We start from the raw sequence: 510 nt of genomic DNA, 5'->3' as shown, positions 1-510 counted from the left end.
TTTTTTTTTTTTCCTTCTCTAATTTTATTTTATTTTTAAACTTTACATAATTGTATTAGTTTTGCCAAATATCAAAATGAATCCGCCACAGGTATACATGTGTTCCCCATCCCGAACCCTCCTCCCTCCTCCCTCCCCCATACCATCCCTCTGGGTTGTCCCAGTGCACTAGCCCCAAGCATCCAGTATCATGCATCGAACCTGGACTGGCAACTCGTTTCATACATGATATTTTACATGTTTCATTGCCATTCTCCCAAATCTTCCCACCCTCTCCCTCTCCCACAGAGTCCATAAGACTGTTCTATACATCAGTGTCTCTTTTGCTGTCTCGTACACCGGGTTATTGTTACCATCTTTCTAAATTCCATATATATGCGTTAGTATACTGTATTTATGTTTTTCCTTCTGGCTTACTTCACTCTGTATAATAGGCTCCAGTTTTATCCACCTCATCAGAACTGATTCAAATGTATTCTTTTTAATGGCTGAGTAATACTCCATTGTGTA

Source organism: Bison bison, unplaced genomic scaffold (assembly GCF_000754665.1).
Source record: "Bison bison bison isolate TAMUID 2011002044 unplaced genomic scaffold, Bison_UMD1.0 scf7180017864119, whole genome shotgun sequence".
Taxonomy (NCBI): Eukaryota; Metazoa; Chordata; class Mammalia; order Artiodactyla; family Bovidae; genus Bison; species Bison bison.
The sequence above is the reverse complement of the archived record's forward strand: the minus strand, read 5'-3'. Positions refer to the sequence as shown.